Below are 14,382 nucleotides of genomic sequence, written 5' to 3'. Positions count from 1 at the left end.
CAGAAAAACAGGCTCTGATGCTGAATTTGTTCATGGAATAAGTTTCTGTTTTTCTTTTTTTACAATTTACTCCGATTTGACCAATGGTATAAAGTTTATCGTGTAATAATGTTCATAATGATAATATTGGATAGATATATAATTATTTAGTATATAATTATTAAAGACGAGAGGAATCGTTCATTTCACACACCAATCCGCAACAAGCTAACTGATTTTAAGCACGCAATTGGTGGGCTACGCCGTTTTAGTAAATGGCTTCCACCCGCACAGGAAGGCTTTTTCTATTGAGTGTCGGTTTGAGAAGGCTGCAAGACGTTTATTGGCGACGACAACCGTTGCAACCCTGTAGGTATTCCTGCAGCGCCTCTTGAAAATATAAGGTAATAATAGGTATTTAATTAATTTTCAGGAAGTATACCACAAGCACTCAAGGTTGACATCTTGACCTTACCCTCAAATTACAAGTAAATTCGTTTCGTATGAAAATCTCATAACGAACATATGGCTAAACGTTTTCCGTTTCTTATTAGGAAATGAGACAGCAAAGAAAATGTTACTGATAGATTTAATCAAGTAGACGCTGTTTAGTATTATCGAGGGCTGGCATGGAATAACCAGTGTTAACATTAGAATGAGTCCACCCTGTGTACTAAAATTGCGAATTTTGGTTGCAATTTACCAATATCGTGAAGAATCGGTAATATTTGACTTTAGCAGGTCTTAATGTGGTGTCTAAGGGAATTTCATGGATGAGCGCAGTATTTTAGGCCAGAATGGACTAACAAATAGAAAAAAAGTCACATTCGAGACCTTGCGACTCGGATTTACTTATAAGTAGAGCCTGCATCAGCGCATTGTTTTTAAAGCTAGTCAAAAGTTATTCGAAATTATCTGCTATCTTTTGGCCTACTTTGTAGCTCTGCTATCATTGGAGGTATGGTGCAGCTCAATAAATATGATTGTGTGCACTCGACACCTCTAATATTCTGTATTGTTATTATTTACGAACAGACCCACTATCGGTAGCGGCTTCAGTACATGCTAGCTTTGAACGTCTATGCTGTCGGCACAGATTTCAGGCTTAAAGGTTATGGCACTACAATTTTTAACCCCAAAGGAGTTGCTTGTTCAGTGTTTATTTCTCTAGAATCCTCTCAATAATGGCTCTGACCTTACGTATCACTGAATGCATGCCACTCAGATGGTGCTCACTGATTTTCGCGGTTCCTTTAAGGAAGAAGCTCTGAGGGAAGCTTGTATTATTATTTCTGGCTAGCTATACTTGTGCCTCAAAATGGGTGAAAGAAATTTCTCAAAATGGGGTTTTCTGCAAAAGACGTGCGTTGATGTTCCTGGATGAGTTTTTTACGTGACTAGTAGTGTTGCTCACCGTCGTGCGTTCCGTTGAGCTCTCTTGAAGAAATGGGTTGGTTTTGATATGAAAGAGAAGCAGTCGACTGAATTAAAGGAATATGATATAATGGTCTCCTTAAATGTTTCTTTTATATCCGAAATTAACCGATGTGTTAAAGAAAACGAACCTAAGGGATTCATTAGAACGAGAAATAGATCGAGATAGATGCACTTGGCCTTTACTTCCATCCAATTACCAAAATGAAAAACTTCTATTTTGTTCCTATCACGTTGGAGTATGACCTCTGCGTCTACATCAAGAACATAAGATATGATAGCCCAAAAAACCTTCTTGTCCAGACCAAAACTCGGGATATTGCGTGCGGTGATTCGAACCGAAATCGGGCTAATTGTTATTCCGTGATGGAACAACATCAAAGTGGTATCTGAGGGGCTTTTTTGACACAAAGGCAGTATGACTCACAATGTTTCGGTGCACGACAAATCGCGTGTGTTTGTTACAAATAATAAAGACGAAAACAAAATAATTGGCCGCGTTAATGCCGCTGGGCAAATTGGCAAAGCGCATCTAGGTGGTTACAGCCCGCACTTATCTCAAATCTGGCAGTTCCGGTAGCTACTTTAACTATGTGCTAACCTTGGGTGACACACAAGACAAAAAAAAAATGACATATGATGAATTTTTGTACGAAGCGTCGTTTATACACATGAGCTTCAAGAATCCTGCGGTGAAGCCTTTTAGTACACGGCTGGATCTTTTCCAAACTCGAAAGATCATGGCCGTATGATTTGTATTGGTGATGCGTAGCTCAACAACAGGCGTTCTTTTGCTATGACTAATTGTGGACAGCGACTGTGTAGCAGGTATGCTAGATAGTTACTGAAACGTTTCATTCTGCATACCGGCAGTGCGAAAACACCCGCGTCGTAACTTCAAAAATAAAACCAAACGAACGTCAAAAACGGCCAAAAACTGAATTAAACGAATAACTACGAAAAAAACCAAGAAAACCCACTTATCGATGTTGTATTTAAGTAAAATTTTAAATGTTTAACGTTTATAATAACGACAATTTTATTACATCACATCAACCTAATAGCTGGTCAGATCCCACAATACATGCTACCTTTTTTCAGTCAAACAGTTAGTTGCGTATTCAAATGTGGTTGTTGATTTCAGTGTAGAATATCACACAAGGTTCTTTAAAAAATGTTTTTTTTACAGATATTATCACTGCAACATTAGCCAGAGCGAGCTTATGGGTGTGCGGTGTGCAGTAAAAATTACCGGTGTTATTATATATAAATTATTACATATAAAAATTCCACACAGTCTTGACGAAAACAAATTTCATAATGCATTTAGATTCAGGGCCAACGATACTTTTCCTTTAGACCTTACACATATGCACGATAAAAAATTACCTTTATTGCAAATGGCGCTTTCTTTCTACATTTCTACAATCTAGAATACTAGCATATATTTTATGGAACCAGCACTACTAAATTAATGTTGTCCGATGGTTTTCACAGTGAAATGAGAAAATCACAATCTAGGATATGGTATGACTTCCCGCCAAGATGGCGGAATAAAGAGATTGGTTCTTTTTCTAAAACAAGGAGAAAACGCTCAACGTAGCCTGCAGCTGCGTTGAACGGGTCCTTAATGACGTCCACAGTTGCGACTGTCACACTACAATAGTGACCTCTTCTGACCTGTAAACAACGGTAAGCAACCAGCGCTCTTTCGGTTTCCTTTTATCTTTAAGTAATCGAATATCGGGAAAAGGTGCAATATATTAATGTTTTGAAACTCATATTGATTTTAGAATAGGTTGTACGTTTGCCGCTAATCGGCAACAACGTTGGCAGCTTATTCGTTCAGGTAGTAAATAAGGCGAATTATAGTAAAACGAATATCTCTTTGGAAGTTTAGTTTCAATGTTTTCATTTTCAATATTTCCATTTCAAAATGTTTAGATTTATATACGATGTCACATTATGTTTTTGAACTTTAAAAAAAGATTTAACAAACGACTATTAAAATTACTGATCATGGTTTTATAGAAGACGATGCAGCGTTTTGAATGGACTGAAAAAATGGGCGCGTGGGTATATGTAATTCGACCAGGGTCCTGAGTGGTGTGAACCATATGATACGGTCACACGGGCTCTATAGATGTTTTTTTGTACTTCCACGCTTGAAAAGTAGCTTTTTCCAATTATCAGGCTTTTAGGGTAGAGCCTTGTCGTAGGGCAAATTTTATTATTCAACACAGTTGTAACAGGGGCGCCCTCATATCATCTCTGCAATTCCTATAGTGCCATAACGTCACGATACATAATACATAGAAATATTATGTTGACATATAGCAGAATAACCTGTAGGCGTAGAAACCTATCGGTGCTTAGCTGTGGTACCGTGGGTGTACTGCATAAGACTATGTTATGTCAATGCGAACAGTTGAATTATCACAGGGTGTTTCAATTTACCAATGAGTGATAACCTTCATTTCTGAACTCGTACCTTATTAGAAATGATTAATAACAGCAAGAAGGGTGGAGGAAGACGGTTTAGGTTTGGATTCGAGTGCTATGATATCCTCTCTAAATATAAAGTTGTCGTTAATATCATTTTAAGCAGAAATCACAGGAAATACACGCGTCGTCACTTTCGAGCGTTTGCATGGAACACAATTTGCTAACCTGGACTTGGACTTGTAATATGATTGTGTATGCTATCAATGTAAACTTGTGTAACGTAAGAAATTTATTTGTAACAAAATGTACAAAAAAATTGGCTACGGACCGCAGAGAAACTAATGGCGAAATGCACAAAGTTGTTTTCCATGCAAATAAACACAAATAGGACAAACAATGCCATACGCAGACTGCAAATAATCTAAGGGTAGTTTTCACCCATTTCAGAAGAACAAGATGAGGTCAAACGTATGAGTACGTAGAGACAAATACGATTAAATGCCGCAGGCTTATTTAGATTCAATGTTCGAAACGAGCAGAGCACTTTTCTCGAAGCAAAACTGAGGCGAGTGCGTTTGTTGTAAACAACGATCCTGCTAGAATCTCGTTGAAAAACTACAAAAAAGTATACTATAGACATGGTAAAAGACGGTAGTAGGGTAGGGGCAACATCTGTTAATATAACTTGTTTTATAGTTTGTGTCTAAAAAAACTATTTTTAAACATTTTCGAACAATATATACAGAGTCCTAACATAATTGTCCAATCGGAGCTGAGCTAATTATGTACGCTTTACATAAAATAACGAACGTTTCTTATATGAATTTATTTTTCTAACTATAATTACGTGCGCAGACAATAATATTAACTGAAATCATAATTCAACTTATCCGAGAGCTTCGCAATCGCACTGGAGGGGTTTCTTGTTATTTGGCAACGCCAGATACGAACCGAGTAGATGATCTGTTTTTGTTGCCTGTTTTTTACATATATGTACACGTAACATTAACATAACAGATTCGTCTATGTATAGGAAAATCTTACTAGACCAACTATCTATTTGGAGTGACTTGAGTCGAGCGACTGCAAGTATTGTCCCATCGAGGGTCACAACCGACTCAATGTTATCGTATCTATACTTAAGTCAGGCCAGAGTTAATTTCCTCCCGTAGAGATCGACAACTGTGCATAGAAGTTACAAACACAAACGGAGAGAAGACCAAGAGGAGTTGCTGTGCACAGAGATCAACAAGGGATTAAAAAAATCCATCATCAAATTTCCCGTCGAACTTTCTATCACCGAGGGCTACCGGAGCATGAGAAACAGGCTTTGTAGAGGTATGGCCCACCGGATAACGAATTGGAATGGGAATAATTGGCCCACCCCGAACAAGTGCAGCGGCTGCTGCTAGGTCAAGAAGGCCTCGGCGTCGGAGGTCACATTGAGAACACCGACATTCGACAGTACCGTCAACATTAACATCACAGAAAGGACAAGAGCACAGCGCCCCTGGGGCGAAAAGGGCAACGTCGTTATGTACGATTTTCGATGAACACCATGCTTACTTTGCTAGCTACGTTGAGCTTTTACTGTTACTCTGGGGAACTAACTCGCTGACAGCCCAAGCCACTTGATCACTGTAGTTGCAAAACAGTAGTCGCGTTTACTGCAGCGGCATGCGCTTATAAAGGGTAACTGAATGCTCCGCTGGGAAGGGGGGCGAGATGATGCAAAACTTTTAGCGGCAGTTGGATTTCGGGAGATGTCACAGGGTAGATACCCTATACATTGCTGCCGACTGCCTATTGGTGTTCGCGGTTGTCGTTCACCATTGAATGGCGGTGACGGAGTGGAAACGCTTGACAGCCATTGGGTAACGCGTAGGTCACTCCGCGGGGGCAACTAAACCCGCTATTCCCCCGCAGAGAGTTCGAATGTTGACTGGATAAAGCTATTGCCGGGATTGATGCGAATATGAACTGGACTACAAAGGCTAGCTAAATCCAGCTGCCATCCACTATGAAGTTTCGTCTGGTGTCGCTGACGGTCCACCGAGAATATCAGAAATCATTTAACGAAAAAAAACCATGTGGATAGCTAACCGAGACTAGCCTGAAATGAAAGGCCCGTTTTGGGGGGCACGTGCATCGCCAGGCTATGCAACGTGTACTACTATTTTGTTTGATTCAGTTAATAGTTCATAAAAATTTTATAAGAATAATGCGAATCGCATGAACATCAACCAACATCCAAAGGATTTCCTTTAGAGACGCCCAATCATTAATGTTAACCGAGTCTTCTCTAGTTCGTGATTGTTATAACCTTTCGTCAATCGACAAGGATTTGCTTACCGAAAAGGACGTTCTATTATTTTAACTTAAAGCGCACAAGGATCATTTTTCCTGTGACGTACCGCGCTCGTATTAGTGATATGTACAATCGCCTATCTTTGATGTTGCAGGAACTATTGGTTTTCAGCGTAAATGTTCAGGCATTCTCTTCAATACATATGGACATCATCTAGCCGTGCTAGGATATGTCAATAATACTTGAGAAAGTATATAAGGTCATTTTCTGAGGACTTCTGAGATAAAACGCCAGATACGCATTATCACTGTAAGCACTTAAACTCTTTAAAAGTAAGCCGTGCGAGTCTCTGAAACATCTGTGCCAGGTAACTTTCTTTTCGTGTGCCGAATGTACGCCAGATTTCGTACGACCGTATGTCGGGTGTGGCCAGTGACGTGGTCGAAAAAACCAATTAGGTCAATGTACTACATCGAAGCGCCAGCTTCAAATCCTAAACAATTTTTTTAATCTAAGTTCATTAGTTGAAAACTTTTATAAGCATTTTCGACAAAAAGCGACAAAACTCTTACGAAATTCCAAGTATAATCGGATTCCAACAATTATTAAGCAAGATATATTACTTGCAGCGTTCAAGACATACATGACGTTAAATTTAAGGTTTTCGGATGTGGGGTTTGAAGTCGAACCGAGCTTGATAAGCGCATTTTTCGGAAATTTAAATAAAACTTTCGTTCATTGTTGCCTATTATTATTATTTATGGTAGAAACAAGTAAAAAAAAAATGATAAGGACTTAACATCTTAGACTGTAGCGTATAGTTAAACTGTTCGTATTCGTAGTGAACAAACACCCTTGCAAGATTCCGAATATTCGTGTTGAGCACCCCTTTCCCCCATACGATTCGTAGGAATAGGTTTTTATAGGCACATATTGAAAAGGAAGAACCTGTGATGAAAAAAGATTTGCTGTTCGCGTTCAACGAAATAAAGGACAGCTTCTTTCCTGATACTGATTTTTTTCTCGTCTAAAGTACGTTTTGCTAATGTTACTTTGAAATTAGATTAAAAAATCATACCATCTCAAAAAATACTCAAAAAATGTGGCTGGTTTTATAAGACTGAACAACTTTATTAATGAAATTTATTTAGAAGTTCGGTTATGTAAAATTCAATTTGCCTAAGAATTTTGACAGATTCAACGCTTAAGTAGATGGTGGTATGGCGTTGTGCAATCGAATGATTAGTGAGATATAGCAAAATGGTGAATTAAGCTAAAACGGTACAATTTAAAAGATCCATACATTTCTAGAAGATTTGTGATCAACTTTTTGGGGCCGATCATATGCAGCTCGTATAGGTTCAAATCGTTTAGTACAGTTTCCTCTTCAAAATATAGGTAGTAGAAAATCGATATAAGGATATTGCGTTCACAATACCACTGAGCAAATTAGAACTTGTAAAACAATCAGAAAAAAGATGATGCTTAATTTAGAATAAACTTCCATGGGCTACGTGAAGCTATGATTCCCCTGTGGTGTGAAGTGAGGCAGCAGGTCTACTTCATTTCTTGTGGTGTGCCCGTATAGCATCGCGCACAGTGTTTTAGAGCGCTGACATAAAACAGCCATAATTAAACAAACGTCGAGGAAATAATATTAAGACTGTTTTTTTTGTTTCTGTGTAGAAGATTTAACTAGTAGTTTACTTACATATATACATGTGTGTATGTGCATGTTAGTACAACACATCTAACATTAATTCAATATAATAAAATGCTAAGCAGTTCAATTTCTGTTTGTTTTCCTAACAGCGTTCATCTTGTGTGAAAATACTCCATTCGAGATTTAACCTATACTTCGTTCCTAGGCTTTGCTGCGTGCAGAAATTTATGCAGACTCAACATTTCGTCCAGTATTTATGTGCCCCTAGGCTAGGAGCTAGAGCTCAGCAGCTTAATGCATTTGAATCAACACTCTTATCTTCAGAGAACTGACGAATTTTTACAGCTGCAGTCAAAGTTTTAAGTTTTAGTTGTAAAAACTGCAGTAATTATACCTTAGCGGTACATACTCGTTTTAAAATTTTATCATGGCTTAACGTTTATCACGCCCACTTCTTTCTATAAAGTATTTTTCACTCAGATCGACCTCTAACTAATGCCTCGACAATGTAGAGCACATATGCAATGTAAAACGAATAGTAAGAAATGTATAAATTTAGAGTTTTCTTTAGTAACGTTTTTAACGTAACGTAGATCATTATACGATATATATATCAAGGTTACTAACTAATTATAAAAACCACTTTAGATAATGTGGATCTAATTATGAAAGCGGTATAGCAATTGCAATCATAAGAGTAGTTTCAAGGGCGAATTTTTTCCAATAAATGACATGTTCATATCTTCGCGGCAGTCAGACGGATCGACACACTCCTTGACTACCAATATTATATTATTTATTATTTTATATTATTATATTATTATAACAAGATTATGGATGTAAATTATCTTGTTTTATGGGTGAATAGTGCGCTGCCAGCCGTAGGAGCAATTCCGTTTGCGCAAAAGGTCCATGGCTAGCATTCAGTCTTCATAAACTAATAGCTCAATTACACAGTATTTTTTTTATGCTGCAAGTTATTAATCAATATATGAACATACTGGAATTTCAAGGCTGCAACGAAATCCGTTCGCATCCAGTAGCCCAGCTGAAACTTAAGAAAACACCAACGTGTAATAATAACAACACCGAAATTTATCGCTATTCAATAACTTAACACGCGATATGCTTCCGTTTGACCATTAAACGTTTTGTTACTGAACGGACATTTAAAAAAAGTTCATTTTGTAATAGATTTCTCGTTACCGTGTATTGAGTCTCTATTTATAATTAGATAATTTTATGTAGCATATAATCGATTTGTAGTTAGTCAGACTTTAGGACAGACAGGAAATCGACTTGAAAATTTCTTTACGATCGTAGCAATATTCTAAATTTCAGTATCAAGCATCCGGTCCATGTGACGATCAGGTACTCCGCCGTAGAAAGAGCTACAGCGCGCATGATCCCCTTTAAAATTCTTGATTCCAACACGGTACAGAGCAGACAGAGAGAGGTGTTGGCCCAGATACATGGATCTAAGAACGGATCACGTTCTGAGACGAGTTTTCCTTCCGTGCATCGACGGAATGATTCGGTGGGCCGTCGAAGGGTCTCTAGTTTTCATGACTTAATTGGAGTACGATGTTCTTTCTTACCGGGTGTCCTACTAGATCTCTGAAGATTGTTTTTTTAGTCTATTGAGTTGTCTTCCTATTGCTTGTTCCCTATTGCGATTGGCTCTGCGTTCTAATTGAGTTAAGTTGCGTCCTCGTTGTTAAACTTCACTTCGCTGAAGACTGTGTAATATACGGTTATCATGGGATTGAGTTCTCTTGCGATAGTTTATCGGTCTTCTTTTTTAGCTGCTTGTTGCTTATAATAAGACGTTCGTGGTTCGCGGTCAGTTCTTCGCCAATGAATACGATTTGACTATCCTATAAGCCAATGATTTCGCAATAGTAGCCACATTAGCTTCTTCGACAGAATCGTCGTGCGGTCGTGTTGGCAATTAAAATCTGTTCCGACTTCATCCTTTGTGTATATTGTGTATTTGGTGAAATGTATTTACAGGCTACACTGAATGAATTTACTTTAGGAAAGATTTCTAGTTGCCTGATTATGCTTTGCGCATTTTGGAGTTTATCGTGACATTTTCATGCTTTTAAGTTATTTAAAAAGTTTTATATATAAAAGTTATATAAAAAAAATCTACCTTCAGTTTTGTTTCTCTGCTACTATAATTGCTGCTAAAGTCTCAGTTACGCAACACATATCTAAAGTTCTGTACCTTGTTCACCCGCAATCACACAAAAAAGGTGCGAGATTGTATTAAGTCGCTGGGTTTCCTGATCAGGCACTACAAATATCACACATAGGTAGCACTTTTTAGAAGTTGTCTTGTAAAGCAGGGACCAAATACGTCTTATCCTTATGGCGATTATCCGATCGAGACAATAGTCTGAATCATTATGGTTAAATGATTTGAAAAAAACAATTGAAGAATACTGACAGCTCCGGAACGGAACGTTTACCGTAAAGTAAAGCTTTGCTTTCGCTACTAAATGTGTTGATATACAAAAGGTCGTCGTTTAAATCAAACCGAAACTTACCGTTACGAAAAAGCGTACGTAGAGAAAACTAGAATAGTCTAAGTGCACTCATCATCTTAGATGTTCCTTTTTCTAAATAATACAGCTTCGTGAGATAATAAGATAAACAGATTGCTTTCTAAACCACGCACAAGAACCTACTGGATCTAGCATAGGTGCGTGTCAATTTTTTTCACATTTCCTTTAACCAAGCAAAATTTCCTAACCAAAAATCTCTATCGAATGATGCGCTTTGCCCCATGTTTGACGAAATTTATGACATCGCTCCGATCGGAAATGGCAGATATGCCATATAGAATGACCTAAAATATCAAAAAATAAATTCTTCATTAAGTAGATAGATTCAGCAGCGAACAGCATAAATAGAAAACTGAAGCAGCAAGGTTGGGGTTAGGTAATGGCCGGGATGACCCGTATCGGCTAAATTGTAGTATTTTTTTTTTTAAAACACTGTTACAATAAATATCTGCTCTAAATTTAATCATTAATTCAGCCGCCTTTCAGGTAAAAATTATTTCTTAATTAATTTTGTTTTCCGTAGTCTCAGTTGCAACGATCATCTCAAAATAAAGATATAATCTACATCCAGTCACACTATTCCAGCCGCACGAAAATCTCAACAATATACTGTGGAGTTGTTTGGAGGCCGATGCTCAGGACGTTTTCACAGAAAAGTAGTAATTTTGCACGTCCAACGATGAAAGTGCACAAAAAAACTTATCCGTTGTCTATTTTTTTAAGCTGATTATGAGTCAAGCTACACATGCAGTTTCGGTGTGACGACAGGTGGACTGAAAAGATGTAGGTTTCCATTCAAATAAAATTAAAAAGTGTTGTTCTAGCCTTCCATTTCTTTTCGAACACACAACTTCGACTACACTTTTATTCATCGTAAATACGCATAAATGAAACACTTCCCCGTCATTTAGACCCTTTTCTTCAGGGTCTTTTCCCACAACAAGCAAAAGCAAGCCGACACCCTATGCATAAATCCAATATAAAAATTTGAACATCTTAAAGATGAACCCAGTATACGGTACAGCTAGAAACTTGATTATGGGTTTCTTTCCAATCTAACGTTGACAGAACGTGCATTTTTTCTGGGTATGACAACACTTGATTTTATCAATGAGGGAGAATATAAATGAAAACTTCAGGGTACGTAATCCTGTTGCCAAACACGATGTAAGGCACCGCTCTTAAGATGGACTTACCAAATGTATAATGGTTTTGGATCTTTTAATAGATCAAAAATCGAATATCTGGCAAATTGGACCTTTCCGAAAAATCAAGAACGGACATGAAAAGGAAAAAAGTACGAGAAGTTAGGAAAATCTAAATTAAAACTTAAAATATATCAAAAAAACATGTTTCGAGAAATAAGGAAACACGGCATATATGCATCGTTTCCAAGGTGCAAAATAAGTTGAACGATTTGGTTCTATAGAAAAAATACTAACATCTCTTAATCAATATCTGTTGAATATCCATTGAAAATTACACTCTTGCAATAATGCCCCGAAGTAGATCGAAAAGCCAAACGATGGATTCGCAGAACACGTGCCCCTAGAAACTACCTGTCTACAACAGAATGACAATTAGCGACATTTTACTCAGTATAATACTGTGTAAGCTCTCAAGCCCTCCGTGAGTCTCTAGGTGTGAAGTTGAGCGTTGTCGCGCCAAGAAAGTGGTTGAACTTCACTCAGTAATTTTGGCTGTTTCATGTTCAGTTTGTTATTATCTCCTCCGAAAATTGCTGATTCCCATGCCCACGCCAAGTTTTGAGCGCCTAGGGCCGACATAAATATTCAAAAAGAAGCCTATGCAAATAAATAAAAGTACCAGGACTCGTGAAGCTGTAGTAGATAACCCCGTATCAGACTACATATTAGAACAATGCAAAAACAGGGAGAAGCAAACATCTATACGGTTCGTTTTTGATTATTCTCAGATCATGCAGCACCCTTCTGTCAATCTTTTTTATGTCTCTGATTACATAAAAATGTATCGTATTTTGACAGGCACCAAAGACGAGCACTAGTATTCTTAAGCTTTAGGATTAGCCGGTTTCCAGCACAGCTATACACAGTTAATTATTCGTTTCCGCATCAAATCATTCATAAAACTCATTTTCGAATCCAAAATTTTCTTTCTAGAATTTTCCCAACTGTTTTCATCGAATACAATGCTTATACGAGCAGTCATCTCTACCGTGCCTCTGACATGAGTCTCGTATTCGAAACCAGTCAAATCTACTGATTTTTCATACCGCACTGCAATTCGCCTGCTGAAAGCAAGGATAAGCCTAAACAAATCTTCGATACGAAAGCGCTTTAGGACACGTTGTCGTCCCATAAAAACCCCAGAAAACGCCATCTATCTGCCATATTTTTCAACGTTCGTCGAACGCAAAAGGTTACGTACTACGCGGTTTGACTGTGTTTTCTTCATCTGGCAGCTATCGAACAGCTCCGTGGGGATGCGCAGCTTGGTAAAGTATGTATCCGAAACCAGAATAGATATTATTCAACTGCGACGATTATGATCCAGTAATACATATAACTGTACGCAGAGCCAGCTTTGTTCCTTCACACCTATCATTTCTGTCTACAATACCCAAGAGCTTACTGGGTCGAGGAAATACAAGATAAGATCTATTCTATATTCTAGTAACAAGGAAAGCGACAAGGAAGAAGACACATTGGTTTCAACAATTTAAGAATTGGCTAAAACGAATGTTGCCAATTCAATCGCAGTACATTATTTTAGATAACTTCTAAGGATTATCTGATACTTCAAACATTACGTTACAGTTGTTCCTTGTTACAAGAAGCGCCTGCGTAAAGGTCTCAGTTGGAAGTGTGGGGCTAGGGGCACCTGGTAACTTATTACATATATGGTTATCGTAATACGTAGTCTGTTATTATACGTTCCTACACCAGACTCAGCTCCCGTCTGCTTCTAGCTGGGAATTCTCTGTTTCTGTTCTCCTCACGCAAATAACAATGTAACAATCATTTAATTGAGTTTCACAGTCTATAGCCACTGTTGTTGCGACGGTGCTGGTTTAAGTAAGATTACGATTATCCTGCCACCGACATAAAGGAGAGTATAAATACCGTGTGCGTATTCGGCCACGCGAATCTCACGCTTTCAACAAGATATATGTATCGTTCCCCTGATTACATATTTCAGTCGATATAGTTTCCTTCGTAACTTTAATAGGCCCGTCATTGTCTCATATCCAGTTTTAAATTTCGTCACAGCTCCGATTTATCCGTACGTATCTCTAGATTTAGTGTTAAATATAGCATTTCAGTACCGGTCGTAGTGTAACTAATACCCCCCCCCCCCCCCACTACTTTTAGATGCAGTAATAACTGTGGTCGTCCGTTTCAAAGTTAACTGCAACTCACAAATCGGTGCCGGTTTAAAGGAGAGTAATGCGCAACGAATGAAAGAGGGAGAGACGAAAAAAAATAAACAGTGTGAAATTCTGATGCTTACGTATTATTACACGTCCTATATTAGGACACTGTCAGTTATCGATGCAACAAAGTACCCGGTGGCCTCGCCTAAAGCTATCCAGTGAAAATGGGTAAAAACAACATGTACTTCAAGTTCGTCATATTGATTTTCCATAGCATTGAATGTGGACATCATACCACAAAGTAAACGAGATTTTGTATATTTTTGAAATCCGCCAGGTTTGCTCTTGAACATATGTTTTTTCAGTGCTTGCAGGTATCCGCTAAGGCAACATCCTGCAAGTTTGGTGTCCTTTCTCCTCGAAGCTGCTAAAGCTGCTACGAAATCTTAAGACAAACGCCAACTGAAAATGATTGTCTATATAAAGTAATTTTACGATACAAAAGAATATTGTTCATAGGGTCAGCGCATCAACTGCATAGCATTTTAATCATGTGATACTGTTTGTGTGGTGCCATATGAGAAACTCTCGTTATTTAATAAAAGATGTAGTTCGGCGTAGCCCCAGA

General features: G+C 38.1%; 2 long non-coding RNA genes across 6 annotated transcripts in view; one reads left to right on the top strand and one right to left on the bottom strand.

The window, feature by feature from the left end:
* LOC147758044 (uncharacterized) overlaps positions 1 to 3,213 on the bottom strand; it is an 11,192-nt gene extending 7,979 nt beyond the window's left edge. For 2 of the 5 annotated variants that reach the window (XR_015320343.1, XR_015320349.1), the window contains exon 1: positions 2,803 to 3,204. This is a non-coding gene — a long non-coding RNA (uncharacterized LOC147758044). Of the gene's footprint in view, positions 1 to 2,802 lie in introns of all 5 variants that reach the window. The other 3 variants (XR_015320342.1, XR_015320348.1, XR_015320344.1) reach the window with 3 other exon arrangements.
* On the top strand, positions 2,961 to 14,382 carry LOC111244655 (uncharacterized). The gene is made up of 3 exons (XR_002671000.2): positions 2,961 to 3,105; positions 12,541 to 12,880; positions 14,120 to 14,382. It is a non-coding gene; the product is annotated as an uncharacterized LOC111244655 (long non-coding RNA).

The sequence above is a fragment of the Varroa destructor genome, unplaced genomic scaffold (genome assembly GCF_002443255.2).
Source record: "Varroa destructor unplaced genomic scaffold, Vdes_3.0 BEIS01000002.1, whole genome shotgun sequence".
Classification (NCBI taxonomy): Eukaryota; Metazoa; Arthropoda; class Arachnida; order Mesostigmata; family Varroidae; genus Varroa; species Varroa destructor.
Note: the sequence above shows the minus strand (reverse complement) of the source record. Positions and strands in the feature narration are given on the sequence as shown.